We start from the raw sequence: 20201 nt of genomic DNA on the forward strand, positions 1-20201 counted from the left end.
GCAAAACCTGTTATATATCTCTGCATAAAAATAATGCTCAGGGCCAGATGGCTGTCCCATCACAAAAAAAACCCACAGAAGGGGCCAGGATGGAGAGAGTTTCAATTACAAAAGTGGGGCTTGTGGAAGAAGCAGAGCGTATACTACATCTAGGGGTATGTCTACACTGCAGTTAGACCTCCATGGCTGGCCTGTGCCAGCTACTCTGGCTTGTGGAGCTCAGGCAGTGGAGCTGTTTGATTGTAGTCTAGACTTACAGACTCAGGCTGGAACCTGGGCTTTAGGATCCTGCAAGGTGCGAGGGTCCCAGAGCTCGGGGTACAGTCTGACCCCAGACTGACCCCCGAATCCTGTAGCCTGAGTTCAAATCAGCTAGTACCGGCCAGCTGCAGGTTTTTAATTGCAGGGTAGACATGCTCTAAGAGAGTGTAGTTGTCAGGTTATTAGAGAGACAAGGTTGGTGAAGTAATATCTTTTTTATGGACCAACTTCTGTTGGTGAAAGAGACAAACTTTTGAGCCATACACCTGAAGAAGAGCTCTGTGTGGCTCAAAAGCTTGTCTCTCTCACCAACAGACTTTGGTCCAATAAAAGATATTACCTCATGCACCTTGTCTCTCTAATACCCTAAGAGAGTCATTAAAGTGGAGGCCCTGCTTCCACCAGTTCCCTGTAAGTATGGCTTCACTGAAGCTGTGCTGCCAGGAACTTCCCTTCCCACAGATATTCCTAGCACCTCAGCCTTAGGAGGAGGGAGGGTTTCCCAGCATAGATTGGGTTTCACAGGAAAGAGGAAATCCTTTAAAGCAGCCGTGTGTTTAACAAATAAACACTCACGGTGTTTCAGGGGTGGGAAAGAAAACCGCAAACACACACATTCTCTCTGCACTGGTTAGCAGATGAAGTATAAATTGTTTTTTGGAAGAAATGAAAGTGCAATTCTTCATTTGGCAGTTTTCATGCTGAGCATCTTATAAAATCTTCCAAACATAAATAAAATTTCATGGTCTTTTTCTTTTCCCTTGGACACTCTCAACCAGCTTATCTATCATCTCTAGGGTAACTGTACTATACTTGTGTTCTTTGTCTGCCTATACTGAAATCAATAAAATAGAACTCTGTTTGTTGGGCCAGAGCTGTAATATCATTATTCAATCCGCTAGCAGTTCCCTATTTGAATCAATAAAAGGCCAAGAGGTCTTGACAAGCTATATTTTTTCTAATATTGATCTTGGTGACCAAGCTGGTGCCCTAGAGTCTAACCATTGATTTTAAAAGAGAGAGTTGTCAAGTTGGACACCAATTTTGTGCTATTAAACACATCAGGATTTGTAATTAAAGAAAATGTCAGGCTGTCATATTTTACAAGACTGGCAAGAGAGAGCTTTTCAGAGACATGCAAGCAAATTAAAAGGTGCAGATGTGCTGAAGATATACGTATTGTGAATATATATTCTGTGTAAATAGACTTTGTTGAAATCCAAATCAGACTGAATAACTTTCCATAGAGCATGGGCATTGCCGGCCTTCAGTGTCCCAAGGATTTAAGAATTTAGGGAAGTAATCTGATTCATGGACTTAATTATATGAACTGTTTGTTTTAAGATTAAATTACATTAATTTTACCCTCTCACTGAAAAAGCAGCAATTTAGTCACTGCAAATCTTATTCTGTCTTAATGCTCCAGAGTAATCTATGTGAGTTTCAGACAACTGTATTGTTCGTCCTACTATGATTTCTGATGTTCCAGATAATGGTTGCTAGTTCTCTGTTACCTTATGTAAGATCTAATATGCAATGGAGCTTGTGATTGAGTTCTGGAGCAACCCACAGTCCATTCTGGATTCAAGCACATATACATGACTGGGAGGCAGGCTATAGCAGTGCTCCTGAGGGCCCCTGGGTATGTATAGGGATCCTAATGTACTTATCCCAAAATTCTGATATATTTATACTGACGTGTGTATTAGAAGATGGCAACTATCAGCACATAGGAAGCTTGATTGATATTGAGGATAAAGGTACTTTAAGGTGTAATCTAAATTTTAAATATACCTAGTGTGATTTTTGAACAGGTGTATTGTTTTCCTGGCAGAATCTCTGTTTTCAAGCTGTTTGTTTTAAATTTCAAATACAGCCATTAATGCTACATTATTTTACTAATGAATCCCATATTGTTGTGTATATTTTGGTATTAAATTATGGGTTGGTGCCCCCTTGTATCAGGTGCTATAAATACATAATAAGGGAGAACTCATGCCTCCAGGAGATAATAAACTAAATGAACAAGACACAAAAAGGGCAGGGGAAAGGAATTACAGCTAGGACACTAAGGCACAGAGGAATTAATGGCTAGACTTTCAAAACTGCCCAGCTTCCATATAAGCACTAAAATAAATCACCAGATTTTCAGAAAAGGGCAGAATGGGTGTTGCGCTCTGGAAAAGTGGCCATAAGTGCTACTGAGCTCTTCTTAAAATCTGACTCCACTTGTGTGTGATGATGAACATTTAATTATCTGACCCCATGTGATTTGTCCAAGGTCACCCAGGGGACCTGTGTCAGAGCCAAGAACTGAAGTGCTTGCCTACATGGCCTTGTTGTACAGACTAAGGGGGTGTGAATTGCAATGCACAACAGAGTGCTGCAATGTAACTCCCCAGTATGGCTTCTGCTAGCACAAACTGAACGGTACCTTGTTTGCATTAACATAGTCCTGTTGGCAACACGAACTAGGTTGTTGGATCATATTAAAGAAGTTCTGTATTAAAATCACAAATGAGTTTGATTCCCCATAGTTTGAATTCCAGGGTATTACTAATTAAGAGGTCTCTTGGTTTTTGGTACTGTTTCTCTCCCTCTATGTGTGAAACTTGCAAGCTGCTAATTGCGTTAGTACGGTCTAAGACAGAGTCTGTTCTCAAAGCAATTCACACAGAGAGAGACTCAAAGCAATACTCTGTAACAACAGAAACAGCACCCAGAGACTCCCTGCCCTTTTGTTGTATTAACAATTGTGATTAAAATAGAGATAGAGGATGTTTGTGGATGGATGCTTGGTGTGGATAATAACTGAATGATCAGGGAGGTACCAGCCTAAGAATCCAGTGTCCATCGGCTAAAGAAGGCGTCAAGTGGAAATAACCAGAGGACCCCCAGAGGGCAGACTGGAATCCACCCAACAGCCTCAAGAATGGGAGAACCAAAGAACAAGATAACATCTAGCAGCATGGAGCCATCAGGAATGTGCTATCTGCTGACTGATTCAGCAACAGCGTGATGAAGCAATTCCCACAAACTGGCCTAGGAATAAATTCCTATAAAATTAGACTCTAGAAAGTGAGAACTAAGGGGGGGGGGCGGTGTCTGATTCTGCAAATCAACTTCCAGGAGCATCAGATGAGCATCTGACAAGGCCCTGCTCCCTCCTCTTATCCAGGCTACCTGGCCAGTGGCTTGGCATGAGCAACTCTAAGGCTGGTAACTATGATAACAACCTTGCAGAACCTCTGTGTGTGTGTGTATGAATGAATGTGTGAATAAATATGAGATTGAATGGAATGTTATAACTATAACTAACTGCTTACTATGATTCTTTCTGTATTCACAATAAATGTGGTATTTTGCCTTTTTCCCTTTAATAAGATCCTGCTGGTTTTTAATTTATTGGTACAACACTAGCACAAACTGAACGGTACCTTGTTTGCATTAACATAGTCCTGTTGGCAACATGAACTAGGTACCTTTTAGTTTGTGCTAGCAACATCCAGTTACAGTGCAGCACTTTGTTGAGCATTGCAATTCACACCCTTTTAGTCTGAACTATAGTGCCATGTAGACAAGCCCTACAACATAATCCCCAAAGGATTCTTGTTTTTCTTGAACTCAATGCCTGCATTTCAATTTTCACAACTGTTCTTGACTTACAATTCTTGGGAGTTGCACTGAAATCCCATTTTTCTTTGTTTCAGCAATTTATTTTGTTTTTGGGTAGAGGGAAATTGTCTTTTAGAGTGTGTTTCTTGGAGAGAAGTCCCAATTCCATAACACTGTATTATAACCTCATCACTCAGTTTATAAGACTATCCACAGGCTTTTCTTTAGCAGAGATTTTATTTGAATGCACAAATTCCAAGGAGTTCTAGTCTATTTTTACAGACGTTAAGGGGCATTAAAATGCTTTAAGAGTCAACTTCATTAGCTGACTCCACATCAGCTTGAATAGTACAAATAAGGAAATAGTGCACTTATGTTATCTGGCAATCAGTTCTGGTTCAGGGCTTTTCAAAAGATGGGAAGGGGAAGATTGCTTTATATACAATCTATCATATACAAAGAATAGAAGTAGTAGTTTAAATGTTTTTTTATTGTTATGGAGAGGCAGTAGCTGCTCTATAGTTAGGGTTTCACTGGCTTACATTCTAAAACTCCATAATAGCAGCCCTTTCACTTTGGCTTCGAAAATTCATTTGGCCTAAAAATTGCCAGATTTACTGTCAAAGGCAAAGCTTTTGCAAAGGGTGAAGAAAATTAACCAAATCTTATGAGTTACAGATCATTAAGGTTTCAGCTAGATTTGAATTGTTGAGCGTATCTTAATGTTCCTGTGTCTTCCTCTAGGTTCAAAGTGATTTTTTACTAACTGTTCACATTTTCCACATAGATAAACCTCTTTGAAAATTTATGTCCCTGGTAAATTTGAAGAAAAAAAATGGGATTCAACAAAGTTATTAGCAGTTTTTATAGTGGGTGATCTAGTGATCCTTCTATCATGAATATCAATTTCTTAAATAGAATTATTAATAATCTTTGTGGGAGTTTCTTCACTTGTTCATCTGATAAATCCTTTCTTTCAGTGAGAGCAGTGTACGTGGGAGTATGTTGCCCTCTATTGTCTGGCAGCTGCTTAGAAAAATAAAAAAAAATAAAAATAAGGGGCCTCCTCTAGCTAATAGTTAACAGAGTTCTTCATTTAACTCACATGGTAGAGAGAGCTATTTTTGTAGCTATCAGAACAGAGCTCCAGTTGGAATTCCACAAGTGTGTTTGTTTGGCTTTCTATGTAGAGGTGGTAGATTTATATAGTAACTCCATAGTAACCATGGTTCCATTCTATGTTGGATTTTAATGCATCACTAATGAAAAAAAATCCTTCTTGTAAATATTCTCTAAAATGTTTAGGGCTATGTCTCATTGGCAGCTAGAACACACCATGAATGCATCTGATGAAGTGAGCTGCAGCTCACGAAAGCTTATGCTCAAATAAATTTGTTAGTCTCTAAGGTGCCACAAGTCCTCCTTTTCTTTTTGCGAATATAGACTAACACGGCTGCTATGCTGAAACCATGAAAACTGTGATTAAATTGAGCCAAGTACTTTTTGAGATTAAAAATACTTTAAAAAGTCTCTCTTTTTAAATGTTTGCAGGTTCTAATGTTTCTTGTATTCCTTTAGAGAGGTAATGGCATCACACCACAACATTTGAAAAGTAGGTAGACATAAACAGTACTGAATGAAAGGGTGGGAATAATGAAAAGTTTAAGAAATCATCATGATAAGAAAATACATGCCATTCTCTGCCATTGAAGCCAACAGATCAAAAGGAGGGTGACAGAAAATAGTTTAATTGCCATGTTCCAAACTGGCCCCAAAATGAAAAGAAACTCCAGGAACTCCTGTAACTGCCCCCCCCCCCCCCAAGTTTCTTCTTAGTCCTAAGGAATGTACACAGGTCTGTTTTCCCCCTGGGATCGGAGAAGAACAGAGTTTGAGTAACTTTTACATAGGAAGTATGTGGCAGGGCTATGAGCAAAACCCTGATCTAAAATGATACATACCCAATGTTTTATCAATGAGGCTTTGGATCTCAAACAAGTAGCATAATCAAATCCCTTTGTTTGGGATAACCATAAAATGGGGCTAGTAATGCCTTCCAGTAACTCACTTTTGTAAAATGGTTTGAGACTGACAGCTGAAAAGGCTAGATACAAACATTATTAGCCAAACTTTTCAGCTGGTTTAATGGTGCAACAGAGGAGTTCAGTGATATGGCAGTGATGTACTGTGGCCAAAAGGGATTAAGTTTTGATTGTGGAAGAAATATTTTATTATTTCTATTTTGTTTTAACGTAGCACCTCCGAGCCCTAGTCAAGGACCAAGACCCCATTGTGCTAGGTTCTGAACAAACACAACAAAAAGATTGTCCCAGCCCTGAAGAGCTTACAATCTGATTATAATACAAGATACAACAGACCAATAGGTGGATGATTATAAGGAAACAATGAGATAATATTGGTCAATAGAATAGGCAATGGTCTCAGTACACCGTTGGCAGGTTTTTGTAGTGATCACAGCAAAGCAAAGAGTTTTAAAGAGGGGTTTTAAGGAGAACAAATAGCTTTGCAGATGTTCATGGGAAGCTCCTTCCAAGCATGAGGGGCAACATGGGAGAAAACGTGAAGGTGCTTGCTTGAAAATTTAACAAGTGGGCAATAGAGACTGGTATCATGGGCAATCAGAGGCAGGAGTCGACTTTTCAATACTGAATGAGAAATGACAAGTAGGTTGGGGAACTTGAGTTCCTGTCTTGGTTCTGAAACTTTATTTGCTGTGATGTATTATTGCCAATATTCCAAAATCATAAGTCAGTCCCCCAAAAATCAAGAGATTGGCTTAGAATTAATGCAATTTTTAAAAAACTGAGTTATTTTTATTTGACTTGTGTGGCCCTTTGGGGTACATTTGGTTTACATTTTCAGCCTTTTCTCTGCAACTGGAGGACTAGAAACTTACTCTTTTAAAAAAAATGAAAGCTGAGTTTTTAAGATCAAAGATCTAGAGTTTTAAAATACTTCAGTAAATATCTTCCATTGTTGTAGGAGTCATGTGGGTCCCAGGATATTAGAGAGACAAGGTGGGTGAGGTAATATCTTTTATTGGACCAACTTCTGTTGGTGAGAGAGGCAGGCTTTTGAGCTATAAAGAGCTCAAGTTGAAAGCTTGTCTCTTTCACCAACAGAAGTTGGTCCAATAAAAGATTTTACCTCACCCACCTTGTCTCTTCAATAAATATGATAAGACTTGTGATAAATTTATGAGAATTGGCAACACTTTCCAGTTGCAAAACAGAATACTATATTTTATCCCTTTATGGGCCAATCCTCTTCCCATTGAAACGTGTGAAACTTTTGCCATTATTTATTTTTTTAAAAAAACAAAGAAACTTAGTAATTTTAAAAATAAACTAAAAAAAATAATATTCAATGTGCATATTCAAGCATAAAATCAAGAAATGCAAACATTACAATTCATAGCAAAGTTAAAAGTCACAGCCATAGCACTGTATTAACAATTTGGTTTCCATTAAAAATAAATTAAAACAATTGTTGCTTGTACAAAAAATCCTGGATTACTACTGTGAGACATACATAATCAGTAATAATTAATGCAGCCTGAACCTATATTTGCTATATATCTCAGATATTTACTATATATCTCAGATATTTGCTATATATCTCAGATTTACTGATATTTAAGCGAGAAAGCACTTGAATCTGCTCTACTGCTTTCTTTATCCTATAGTCTAAGAAGTGGGATGAGCTATAAATTCAGAGGATTTGATGTAACTGTTGGCAGAGTGAAAGGAAAGAAGATAAATAGGGGTAACATCGCAACAAGCCTGTCTCATGGTACTCCTTCAAGTCACAACTGGCTTGGTCAAAACAAGTATAAGTTAAATCTGACACCTTTTAAGTTAGGTCTCTGAAGAGGTACTTAGTACTGAACTCTAGTTCCAATTCCTTTTATTTACATAAGCACCGGAGGTAATGAAAAAGCAATTCTATATTAATTAAAAGGTCAAAGGAAATGTTGTAGCTTTATAACATGCAATTTTCAACTGCTCCTGTTTTCATTCATATAATAGTACTGGTCTGTCTGAAATTCCTTCCAGGGGCAGAACTTGCATGGCTGTAATGCTATTCCAATGGAAGATTTGTACTCAGATATATAGAATTATCTGAGCAGGAAATTTAGAATGTATTTAAAAAATCAAAATCCATTTCTCTCTGTTTTAGAAAGTTATTTGACTTGAAATTCATTTGACTTCACAAATATTTAACTTTTTCTATAACAGAGATAATTTACAAATATCTATCTATCTATCTATCTATCTATCTATCTATCTATCTATCTATCTATCTATCTATCTATCTATCTATCCTCTTTTTTCTTAACATTAAAATACAATAAATAGACACACAGAAAGAATGACTCCACGTCTTCTGAAATAGAGGAAAGCAGGGCAAAATGTTATCTCAATATGAATATGGACTTGCTCAATCATTCTTCTCTGAGGTGCTTTAATTACTTCTGGAGTTAGATAGTGGGTTTACTTGTGTGTTGCTGTAGTAATGAGATTGCATCAAGTATAGTCCTTGTGGTTGGTTAGAAATGCAGTCTCATGTATCTTATCCTAGCTGTCTACATCTACATACTATATACGGCTGCTATCACTGTATGATGATCTTGACTAACCTTCAGTCATGTTCCTAAAACTCTTGAAGTCAACATGACTTCTCACAGGACTAAGGACCTGTTCGGGTAGGTAAGGGTTCTCAGGAACTCTCCAAGGATATTCATATTTATCTCAGGGTTTGTAGGAGGGTTCTCTGCAGGAGTTGTTGGATAATGCTAGTTAGCTTTTTTTCTGGTCAATGCTGTTTCACGTTTTCAAGTAGGGGGATATCAACTTCTGGTGGAGTTCTAGTTACATGCACATTCTAACAATGCCAAATACAGTCATATATGTGTTCATCATAAAGCCAAGTTCCCTTCACATTTTTATACATATCTTTTCCACTTGTCAGCTTTTGATTTGTGCATTTATAAGTGGTGTGATAAAGTCATTGTTTGTATGCATAGAAAAATTGAAATGTACTCACCATGTGCAATATATTTGTAATAGTGTGTATGTATAGGTGAAGCATTTTAAAATAAATCACCACCAGACAAAGATACATATAAAGAAGATGTGTTTGATCTCAAGCTGGCTGAACTCATAGAAAGTTTGACAAGGAGTCAGATGTGTCTCCGTCGTCCACCTTGAGGTTCATCAGTGTTTTGCAAATTTGTATATTAACTGTAGGCACCCAGTTTGCTGCAGCTACTTTAAATCCAGCTTCTTGCAACTAATACACTTCACATTCTACAATATTTTTGTTGGTAGCTGGTGTAGCTAAACTTTTAGGTCTTGAAAGGACTCAAAACCCAATCCTCAAATACTTGAAATACCAGTTAGAGTAAATAGAAAAATAATGAAAGAATCACATAAACTTATTGTCTCCCCTGCCCCATATACCCCCTTTTCTTTCCCTGCTTCCAAAATCCACAAGTACGTTTTACTGGCCTGGCTCGAGTAACAGGTTGAAATTTTAAGAACCATGAGCCTTTTGATTTAAAAGCAGGAAGCTAGTTAAAGCAGCATTTCCTTTCAAAAGGGCTGAAAACTGAATGTTAAGCAGACGACCTGCTGCTCCTGTTCATCTCTCATAATGAATCTTGTGTGGCTTTTTTTGCTGTTTCTTAATATGATGCAACTTGCTGTACATAAAAGTGTTATAAATATTGGTGTTAATTGTTAAACATGATATACTGCTCCATGATTTCAACAATTTCCATCCCACCATCAACCTCAGCCTGGACCAGTCCTCACAAGAGATCCACTTCTTGGACACTGTGGTGCTAATAAGCGATGGTCACATAAACACCACCCTATACAGGAAACCTACTGACCGCTATGCCTACTTACATGCCTCCAGCGTTCATCCAGACCACACCACACAATCCATTGCCTACAGCCAAACTCTACGATACAACCACACTTGCTCCAACCCCTCAGACAGAGACAAACATCTACAAGATCTCTATCAAGCATTCTTACAACTACAGTAGCCACCTGCTGAAGTGAAGAAACAGATTTACAGAGCCAGAAGAGTACCCAGAAGTCACCTACTACAGGACAGGCCCAACAAAGAAAATAACAGAACACCACTAGCCATCACCTTCAGCTCCCAACAAAACCTCTCCAACGCATCATCAAGGATCTACAACCTATCCTGAAGGACGACCCATCACTCTCACAGATCTTGGGAGACAGGCCAGTCCTTGCTTACTGACAGCCCCCAACCTGCAGCAAATACTCACCAGCAACCACACACCACACAACAGAACCACTAACCCAGGAACCTATCCTTGCAACAAAGCCCATTGCCAACTGTGTCCCCATATCTATTCAGGGGACACCATCATAGGGCCTAATCACATCAGCCACATTATCAGAGGCTCGTTCACCTGCACATCTACCAATGTGATATATGCCATCATGTGCCAGCAATGTCCCTCTGCCATGTACATTGGTCAAACTGGACAGTCTCTACATAAAAGAATAAATGGGCACAAATCAGATGTCAAGAATTATAACATTCAAAAACAAGACAGAGAACACTTCGTTCTCTTTGGTCACTCGATTACAGACCTAAAATTGGCAATTATTCAACAAAAAAACTTCAAAAACAGACCCCGAGGAGAGACTGCTGAATTGGAATTAATTTGCAAACTGGATAAAATTAACTTAGGCTTGAATAAAGACTGGGAGTGGATGGGTCATTACGCAAAGTAAAACTATTTCCCGATGTTTATTTCTCCCCCCCCACCCCCCACTGTTCCTCAGATGTTCTTGTCAACTGCTGGAAATGGCCCACCTTGATTATCACTACAAAAGGTTTTTTTCCCCCAGCTCACCTGCTGGTAATAGCTCATCTGAAGTGATCACTCTCCTTACAGTGTGTATGGTAACACCCATTGTTTCATGTTCTCTTTGTATATAAATCTCCCCACTGTATTTTCCACTGAATGCATCCAATGAAGTGAGCTGTAGCTCATGAAAGCTTATGCTCAAATAAATTTGTTAGTCTCTAAGGTGCCACAAGTCCTCCTTTTCTTTTTGTGAATACAGATTAACATGGCTGCTACTCTGAAACCTGCTCCATGTTAGCATCCCAGATACTCAAGAGATAATCCTCATTTATGGGAAATGTCAGCCTATCATAAGTGGTATCCTATCTAAAATAAATAAATAAATAATAAAAAAGATGATTTTTAAGTTTCCAGGCAGACTGTTATTTAGATTTCAGTGTACCTTACACTGAATGCCAAAATCTAAAGCAGTGTTAGGATACAGCACAGACTTGTTTGTTTGTGAACAATGACAATTGTTAACCTGAATGGACTGGGAACTGGCTACTTCCAGAAACTGCCTACATCCCATTGCAACAGTTGTGCTTGTTTGTAATGCTCATACCGTCCTCAGGGTTGAATTCCTGGGAGAGGGCACCAGATTGTTTTTGGTGGAGGGCCCTTTGCTCTGGAATGTATGAATTCTTGTGGTCAGAGTTTGGTGACTTGCAGGACATGGTACAAGATGCATCTGTTTAATCTTGCTTTTTCTTAGGGCATAAAAGACCCTGATGTTTTTGAAGTTTGGGGAAAGATTTAGTGCTAATTATTTGTTATTCTTATGAATATGCACCAATATGATGATAGAAGCCTTTGACTCTGGTACTCTAACTCCCCGAGAAGAGTAAGGTAAGTCAGTGGGACAGTGTATCCCGTCGATACAGGATGGTGTAAACACCATGGTAAGTCGACCTAAGCTACATCGACTTCAGTTACGTTATTCACATAACTGAAGTAATGTCGTTTAGGTCGACTTACCATGGTAGTGTAAACCAGCCCTAAGTGTGAGAGCAAATATTTAATCTTGGGAAGACATATGGTATGACCTGGTTTATTATGCAATGTTCTGTGTAGAAGGAGCTATGCAATCAGCAGGAAACGCCCTCTGCCTTCATTTTTGACGAGAGTCAATTCTTGAAGCAGAGTTTCTAACCAGGGAACCAGACATTGATGTTGGTCTGAGATTCTTGAAAGGATTACATGCACATTGTTTGTAACTGCCTCTGTTCTAGGAGTAGTGTATATGTAAATAAAGAAAGTTACACTTAGAATATACTCAGACTGTACATCACTGATTTCTCCTCCACTGGGAAGCCAACTTGCACAGCCCCAGACATCTGCTACTGCTCAGCAGAGGAGCAACAGTATTGACTATTGCCATGCTAGAATTGTATCATGGGAGATGAGGTTGTAATTTTAGGAAAGCACTGAGGTGAGAAAGAGAACAAAGAAACTGAGTCACTTGTAAGTATGAAAAAATAGAAAGTTTTCATGTAACCTAAAAAAGTGGGTTTAATTTGAATTTTAAGTTCCAGTGATAAAATTCAAGTAACATAGTCTTTCCATGATAAGGTCCAGTTTGACATCTTAGGTAGCCCCTAAAAAAGCCTTGCCTAAGCAGACATCTAACCAGCATGAAGCTCTAACCTGAACTGCTCTCTTCAAGACTAGAGACCAACTTTCTGGTACCTTGGTTCCAATCCATTTGATTTGTCCAATCAGCCACCTCCATCTTTCCACTCTGTTTCTTGCCTTCCTTCTCTCTTTCTTATGTATTTTTCTTTCGTTTTAAGTATAACCATTTTCTACTTTACATCTTAAACCAAAACACAAACCAGAAACTTACTAATCATTGGTTTCAGAGTAGCAGCCGTGTTAGTCTGTATTCTCAAGAGGAAAAGGAGTACTAGTGGCACCTTAGAGACTAACCAATTTATTTGAGCATAAGCTTTCGTGAGCTACAGCTCACTTCATTGGATGCATTCAGTCTAATCACTGGCAGTTCTACAGTCCTTGGTGGGAAGCTAGATGGTGCTATGTGAAGATGTAAATAGCAATACTCCCAATCCCTCAAACATGGTCCAGAATGCAGTGTACTAGAAAGTACTTCTGTCTTGTCCTGGTCACAGAGAAAACTCAGGGCCAGACAAAAAATATATTATCTTAAGGTAAGACTGGCCAGGTCTCTACTTACTGTAGAACAAGCTCAAAAGAAATTAAAACTACAGTAGGCAAATGAGAGATGGAGTCTCTCAATATTTCCCTTTGGCAATGCGTGTGCATGCACATGCATAAGTAGTTACTGGGAAGCTTTTTAACAGAATGCATTTTGTATTAATCCTTGAATAGCTTTGCTCCTTGGATGTTATCCATAGTGGACTTTTGCTCTATCTCAATTATAACACAACTTTAGGGAAACTACTATATTCCGCAAAGGATTTTGGTGCACTTAAATCATCTTAAGCACACATCTTCCATGGCAGTCCTTCTCTCACTAAGAGAAAGGACTGTACTGTACTGATCATCCTTCAATGCCGTGGATACTGTGGCTACCTGCTATCTGATTTAATCCATCTGTCGTTAATATGCTCATCACCATGGCATCTAGATGTCAGTTCACTGTTTAATGTTCCATTCCAGCTGCTTGATGGGAGATTGCTTTGAGTAGAATAACAGAAGCACAATGGACACCATTTATAAACACAACATTTATCACTTTGCAGTGTTTGCGATCCTGCACTCCAGTATCCTCGATTCTGATTATCAAATGCAGAGGTTCTTATCTCTACATCTCTTTTCATGTAGCTGCTTATTAAGCAATTGTATGAAGGTTGGGAAATGGACCTTGTGTTTTGCAGGCAGTTTGAACAGATCCCTCTTCTTTAACTGGTGGAATTGTGCCTTCCAAGGCACAGCCCTGTACTGTTGATACAGCCTGCACTGATAGAAGGAGTTTTTCTGTCAATGTTGGAACTTCACCTCCCTGAACAATGTTGGGGACCTCAGTGGAAGCACTCTTCTATTGACATCGCTGTGTCCATGGTGGGGGTTATGTTGGCATAGTGGGGGTTCTGTTGGTGAGGGTTCTGTTGGTTGTGGTTTGTTCACGCCCCTGTGCGGTGTAGTGATGCCACTATAACCTCCAAGCATATACCAAGCCTCAGAATCAGCCTGGTCTAGCACAGGGGAAGGAAAGAGGAGACCTGAGTTCTGCTACTGTTTCTGATAGTTAATCACTGCCTGGCTTTGGGAAATCATTTAGACTCACATTTTCAAAGGAGTGGTCTAACTTGAGGTGTCTCAATTTTGTCTCCTACTGCAGAGTTTTGTTTTCAGAGGTACAGAACATACAGGATGACAGTTAAAGTTCATGGGGAGAGTTGAAAATCAGGCTAGTATTAAATGTTTCATATTGGACACCCAAAACCTGAAGCACTCCAGTGTTGGCCAGTATCACCGTTCCTTTGTGTTCCCATGTGTAAAATGGAAATAACATTTACCTCCCTGACAGGCTTAATTCATTGATATTTGTAAAGCATCTTGAGCATTTCAAATGCAATGCGCAGTAGAAATTTACTACATTGTTATTGAGCTGTGCACTCTGGAAACACTGAAGTAAGTAAAATTGAGCAGAGCCAACACAACTGAACTAGCATTTAGCCTCAGTTCATTAGACTGTGGCTATTCTCCAGGCCTCCTGGCAAAGAGGATGCATATTCAGCTTCTGTTGGATACATACCCATGTTATCTGGTACCCGATGAATCCAAAAACCTGTGTTAGTCATGTCCCTAACTTTCCCACTGCAAAGTGACACACATCTGTGAAACTCATGTGGCTTAAAAAAACGAAACAAAACCACCACATTCCATTAATGTGACTTGAAAACAAGTACTTGCCTCAATGAAGCTGAATCCAAGGAAACAGCTTTTACAGGAGCCTAACTCAGAGGAGTTTGTCACAAGATGATTATTAGCTTTTGGCAACCAGCAATGACACCACACTGGTTTTCAGGAGGTGTTATTTTAATGACAGCGGCAGCAGCAGCGGTGGAGGGAGTGGCAGCTCTCTCAGTAGAAAGGTGCAGCAGCACATCCCTGTCACAGCGTTTTAAGATCCAGTGGGAGTCAAGTCTGTAATAGCAGCTCTAGCCAACTTTCTCTCTCATGTTTGCCCCCCTCTTTTTTGTGTTGGAGAGTAAGATTGGTTCCCTGACAGTGGGCTTAGGGGAGATATGATTCTGACAAGATACAGGATGCACAGAAAACCGTGTGACTAGCTGTAGTAACAAGGTTGTGTTTGTTAGCTTGTGATTTAGGGGATTGAAATCCCAAACCATGCATACAGTGTTATATTGCTTGTTACCCAGAGGCTGCTGTGCTGACCCCAGAGAAGCAGACAACAGTAGCCCAAAACCACGCCACCTGTAAGCATCTCCACATCACGTGATTAAGATTCAAGCCTTGAGGCTTATTTATTAAATTTAATGTCATTATTTAGAATTTATTCTTAATATATTCAAATTAGAATCATGTGTCTGCAGCTGCAGAGTTAACTCTGGGAATTAGCTCCCAATGCAGAGTTTTGCCCTGCCAAAATCTGTCCCTTTGCTCTACCAAACTCTTGCACAGGTCGCTGGATCATGCAGGTTGAGGGAGAGGCTCACTAAAAACTTCACCTCCATTAATCTATGCTATTGGCCTTCTGAGTGACCTTGGGCAACTCACTTCATCTCTCTGTGACTCAGTTTTCCCATGCGTACAAATGGGGATAATGGTACTGACCTCCTTTGTAAAGTGCTTTGACATGTACTGATGAAAAGTGCTGTAGAGCAGCCAATAAATAATAATAATAATAATTAATAAATGTTATATTTGGAGCACATGGTGAAAGGAAATAATAAAGGAGGCCTCCACCTCTTCCTGTCAAACCACGCTGAAGGAGATGAGGGGCAAGTTACCAACCATTAGGCAGTGTGGTTGGAGGGGTGGGGCATCGGAATCCTTTGCCCTATCCTAGAAGCTAGAAAGAACTATCGCTTCTTTCTAAGACCGGAAATTTGGCAGCCAGACTACAGCACCTGACTTGTGAAATTTCCAGTTTGCTGCACATCTCTGTGATCTATGGAGAGAGAAAAAAATGCAAAAACCATCGGAGTTTATTGAATTAACGATTCTAGTACTGATTGTGTTGTTCATATTAATATCTAATTCAGTGATAACTGCTCGCTATAACTCGTTTTCCACTTGGGCTACCACAAAACTAACAGTCTACTCGTGAATGCAGCACTCGTGTGACACAATATTCAGGGAGCCTTGATACAAAATTTATGTCCCAGCATGATGAAGAACCTAGCACATTCAGAATCTTAATATACTTAATGTCAGTAGATGCCTATCTTTATAGGTTAAGATGGTTGTCTTGAGAATAGAAGTGGCTCTGAACCACACCCAGGAATCTAAACCCAAGGATCCAAACTTTGGGGAACTGTGAATCCAGATCCAAACTTGTTGGCTTGGGCCCTTTGCTATCAAAACACCCTTATTCAAAGGGGCACAAGTTTGTTTGTTTTTTAATCAGAATAGCACCGCCCACCCCGCCTACTGATTATTTTACTAGGTTTGATTATGAAAACATTTCAGTAGACATTGAATTCAGCAGCATGTTTATGTTTGCCATGAACTCCACTTACAGTCCCAGACTTCCCTCAAAGGATTTTTCCTAGTCTTTTGATATCAGTAGATAGGAAGATAAAATATTGTAAGCAAGTGTAACTAGACCTATGCAAATAATTGATTTTTTTCAATTCACTGGCAGTGCTAAAAAAACAAAAACTAAATTTGATTTGTAAATTCTGAAAAATGTTGAATTGAAAAACTCTATTTTGGGGCCTAAAAAAAACATTTCATTTGACCTGAAGCATTTTGTTGCTGGGCATTTTCAAGGGCCGGATTCACAAAATGGCAAGAGGAGGATCCTCCCTGTTAAGCTTTAGCCCTCTAATTAGTACATTCAGCTGGGATGTGGGACATTGAGGTTCAATTGCTCCCCTCACCTAATGTGGAGAAGGGATTTGAACTCCCACTACACTGTAAGTAGTGCTGCCCTAGCCACTGGGCTATGGGGTATACGGCAGGGACTCTGTCCCAATCTCTCCTGTTGAAGCAGCTCTGCTGAGTATAAATAATGAATCATTAGCACATGGACATGAACTTGGATCTCCCACAGTTTCACTCTTTGGCCCAATGACTATTTGGTTATTTACACACAGTGGAACAGATTCAAGAGGCAAGTTCCGCAGCCCAGTGGCTAGAGCACTCTCCATTGGGGGAAACTCAAGTTCAAAAGCATGTAGATACTGTGGAGTTGTCTCCCCACAACCTATATCTTCCCTGCTGATGCATGATGTGGAGAGGAGTAAATCCACAGAGAAAATGGTAGTGGGTTCCTATGAAGGGGTAAAGCAGCTAAGTGAGTTTCCTCCATTCTCCTTGAGCCAGCCTTTCCCACTTTCTCAAATAGGCATGTGATCACAAGGTAGTGAAGAAAAAACATCAGGGGCAGGAGTGTTTGTGTGGGAGGGTAGAAACTGCACTAGGAAGTATACTACCTCCCAGCCTGTACCAGAGATAAATCACAGGCTATGATAAAGAGACTTGAGGCTGCATTAACTGTCACTTAGCACTCTGTGACACCTTCCCCCCACCCTCCCCGGAGAGTCAGTCACAGAGTAAAGCTGGAAGTGGTGAGACAATTCAACATGGATACTAGGCTTACACGCTGCCATGAGAGATTGCCCAGCAGTGCAGAGCAAGACTCTTGCTATATAGCCTGTCTGTGGATCTCTGCTCCTCCACCTCCTTCCCCTCTCAATTCCCTGTTCACTCAACAAGAAAAGGAGGACTTGTGGCACCTTAGAGACTAACCAATTTATTTGAGCATAAGCTTTCGTGAGCTACAGCTCACTTCATCGGATGCATACTGTGGAAAGTATAGAAGATCTTTTTATACACACAAAGCATGAAAAAATGGGTGTTTACCACTACAAAAGGTTTTATCTCCCCCAGAGTGGGGTGGGGTGAGAGAAAACCTTTTGTAGTGGTAAACACCCATTTTTTCATGCTTTGTGTGTATAAAAAGATCTTCTATACTTTCCACAGTATGCATCCGATGAAGTGAGCTGTAGCTCATGAAAGCTTATGCTCAAATAAATTGGTTAGTCTCTAAGGTGCCACAAGTACTCCTTTTCTTTTTGTGAATACAGACTAATACGGCTGTTACTCTGAAACCTGTTCACCAGTAGTCTTGTGGCATAGGGAAGGAGGGAAGTCCGCAGCTGAGCTGTTGTGAGGCTGTATTAAAAAAATGTTTGTGAAATGTTTTGCAGCCCTTGGATTATATGGCTGTGAAAGTGAAAAGCGTGATTTATTGTTTCATTCTAATTACCGAGACCCACTGTATAGAACACCTTCTGCAGACATGAGTGATCAGCAGATGTTTCTATCAGCTGCCATTTTTTTACAAACTGTGGGTTTCTTCCATTAATGTGTCCAGTAATGGTGACATTCAGGCCAGAGCTGAAGGTTACTCTTTTATGCTTGCTTGTTTTTGTTTTAATTTTTCAACAAAAGTTTATTTCTGAAAAGAAGTTTGTGGCCCATTAATAAACAAAAACATTTGTTCCATCTCTTCCTGAGGCAGTTACTAAAAGTGAAGCAAGATTGAAGTGTGTGTGTGTGTGTAGGTATATAATAGGGTAAGAAGACAAGATAAAAAATGACACTAAGCAGATTTTTGCTTTGCAAGGCAGATAAGTAATCTGACTCTATTCCAAAAAGGGATTTGTGTGTCTGTGCTGATAAATAGCATATCTTTCTCCCCACAGCAAAGTGCCTCCTTTAAGAGATGGGCTCAATTCCAAGTGCCTCCCAGCTAAAGCTCTGGAGTAAGGGTCAGATGATAGCCTGAAGAGCAGCTGGTCCTTATAAAGGCCAGCAAGTGCTCCGCTGAGCTAGGGAACTATGGGGAGTAAATAGTCTTCTGTAGCAGGTCCTTAAACAGAGGAATGATCCTAGTTACTAGAAGACTCCCAGACAGATGGCCTGGAGTATGAATACTGCAAGGAGTGGAAAGCCTCTTGTGGGACTCCCTGGGACAGGGTAAGGGGTGAGAGAGGTGAAGGGAAAGCTTTTGGGAACTCTAGCCTATGTGAGGCAGAGAAACTCCTTTGTTATGGTATTGTGCTTAAGTTTCTCGTGCCCTGAGCTAAGGGCCTGACACCCTTTGTCACATTGATTCTTCCTGGGCCAGGCAGCTTACATGAAGTCACAAGGGTATGTGGTTAGAGTAGGATAGTCTAAACCAGGTGTTTAGTCAGCAGCCGTTGTACTTATGTATTACCTACAAGGGGTCACCAAAAAAAAAAAAAAAAAGGCCAAAGCTACTTTAGGAAAAGAACAGAGGAATATAGCTCTCAAAAAATACACCTAAATATTCAACAATAATATCTGAGTATTATTATTTAACATGTATTTTGGCAGGGCCTTTGGGCCAGCTAAACATGGGGCTGCATTGTACCAGGCAGTGATAGAGTGTATTGTCAAATAGACAAGACAGACCTAGCATAGGGGCAGGAATCTAACACATAGACAGAGTATGCAATGTAATGGTGGCAAATGTTGTGTTAGTTCCATGTTTTGTTTTGGGGTATTTTTTGGGGGGGTGGTTAGCTAGGTGGGCAGGAGCTAAATGGAAAGGAAAATCAGAGTCCAGGGAGAAGAGTGTAAGGACAGGAAGCTGTAGAGTGAAGCTGAGGTGAAGCGACTCCGGAAGGTGGAGGATTAGAGCACATGGCCCGTCAGCACAGACAGTCAGAACATCCTACAGTTTTCATTGGAATGTCCAAAAGTAAAAGAAAAAAATTCCTTGCTTTGGCTGCTTCTGTTTCTGCTAGCTCTTCTCTGTATTCGCCCCCCCCAACCCCCCTCCCAAGGCTACATGGTGGCAATGGGGAGGTGAGGTGCCACCTGGATCTTACTGACCTCCAGAGTAGAATTAACATTAACTGATTACTTCTCCTATTACAGGTAGTCGGATCCAATAGCTTGAGGCTATTTTATCATAGTAGGTTATTTAGTACACACACCCATTTTCTCCCAGCCCTATTATATTAAAAAGAGGAAGAAATGAAGAGGAAGAAGACTCCTCCTTTGTTTCTAATTTAAAGAAACAGCATTGCTCTTTTGCTGGTATAAAACAAAGCACGGTCACATTAGCGTGATAATGTACCCATTGTGAAACAAGAAAGGAGGAGATGTCTTAGTTCACATAGGTAGCTGTAGCAGCTGTCTCTCACAACATATCAGGAATAATGTCATAGTGGAAAGTCAAATAACAAAGCTGACAGTC

The 20201-nt window shown here is 39.9% G+C and overlaps 1 protein-coding gene across 3 annotated transcripts in view; it reads left to right on the top strand.

The window, feature by feature from the left end:
• CNTN5 (contactin 5) overlaps positions 1–20201 on the top strand; it is a 975836-nt gene that overhangs the window by 279325 nt on the left and 676310 nt on the right. The gene's annotated exons all lie outside the window — the stretch shown is intronic.

This window comes from Lepidochelys kempii, chromosome 1 (assembly GCF_965140265.1).
Source record: "Lepidochelys kempii isolate rLepKem1 chromosome 1, rLepKem1.hap2, whole genome shotgun sequence".
Lineage (NCBI taxonomy): Eukaryota > Metazoa > Chordata > Testudines > Cheloniidae > Lepidochelys > Lepidochelys kempii.